Here is a 1,549-nt window from a genome sequence, read left to right on the forward strand (position 1 = left end):
CTATAGTACAATTAAATTTATGAAAAAAAAAGATTTCAACTTAAAATTGTATATCAAAGAATTTACCTAAGAGTACATCTAAAGACATTTCAGACAAAAGATAAGAGTTTACAAACAGAAGATACTTACTACAGAATTCTTCATAGCTGTGCAAAATGGTATATCCAGGAGTGTGCATACACTACATGAGCAAGAATCCAGGTTCAAGTCCCCATCTCCCACCTCCATGTGAAATAGTATTGTAGGAGTCTTTCTTTTTTCTCCCTCTCTCTTCTCTCTTTCTTCTCTATTTTTGTCTTTATAAAAGGGGGGGGAGGCAAAGGGGAGGGAATAGCCTTGGAAGCACTGGATTTGTTGTACAGGCACTGAGCCCCGGGAATAATCCTGGTGGCAATTAAAAAAAATTATTTGTGCTCACTTCGGCAGCACATATACTACTGGAAATTAAAAATTAAATTAAAATTAAATATAAAGTTGGAATGATACAGAGAAGATTAGCACGGCCCCTGTGCAAGGATGACACGCAAATTTGTGAAGCGGTCCATATTTTTTTCTTGTTCTAATATATATATTTCCATTTCTGTCATGCTTGGAAAACTAGTAAATGTTATGTAAAAAAAAATTCAGGGCTATACCTCAGAAAGAAAAGAAATGATGATACAAGAAAGAAGTATATAGTGTAATTAGAAATGTCAAGCAAAAATAATAAGCAAAACAAAAAAATACAAAAAAATGTTAGGCAAAACAATGAAAGAGGGTATATTAGATATGGGTGTAACTAAATAAATATAGTTTCTATATAAAGTGCTAGACATGGGTTTCCATTACAGGCAATTATGGAGTGAATGTTATCAGGCAGACCAGAATATATATATATATATATATATATATATATATATATATATATATATATATATACATACATACAGATAAGGGTAATAATTTCTGGGGTATTAGTGTTTATAAATCTAAAGACTCAAATTCAAGCTCTTAAGAAATAACCACAGAATCACAAAAGGTTATCTTTACAGATGGAGGTGGATCTAACATTTCTTCAGAGATTGAAAGCAACAATTTTGATAGAAGATTTCATTAAAATGTACAAACAACAACATTAATAAGATGGGAAGACTGAGGATAACAGTGGATAGAACTGGAGGTGACTGCATTTAGTGAAATAAGGAGGTAAAAGACGACTAGATACTTTCACTCATATATATGGAATATAGATAAGCAAAATCTATGAACTTTCAGTTTTTTTAAATTTATTTTATTTTGTTTGTAAAAAGGAAACACTGACAAAACCACAGAATAAGAGGGGTACAACTCCATACAATTCCCACCACCAGAACTCCGTATCCTGTCCCCTCCCTTGATAGCTTTCCTATTCTTTTTTTTTAAATTTATTTCTTTATTGGGGAATTAATGTTTTACATTCAACAATAAATACAATAGTTTGTACATGCATAACATTCCCCAGGTTCCCATTTAACAATACAACCCCCACTATTTCATTTATCATCCTTCATGGACCTGTATTCTCCCCACC

At 32.0% G+C, this 1,549-nt stretch overlaps 1 pseudogene; it reads left to right on the plus strand.

Moving 5' to 3' along the window:
* The first annotated feature begins 451 nt into the window (after positions 1-451).
* On the plus strand, positions 452-551 carry LOC132537228 (U6 spliceosomal RNA; annotated as a pseudogene).
* The last annotated feature ends 998 nt before the right edge of the window (positions 552-1,549 follow it).

This window comes from Erinaceus europaeus, chromosome 2 (assembly GCF_950295315.1).
Source record: "Erinaceus europaeus chromosome 2, mEriEur2.1, whole genome shotgun sequence".
NCBI lineage: Eukaryota > Metazoa > Chordata > Mammalia > Eulipotyphla > Erinaceidae > Erinaceus > Erinaceus europaeus.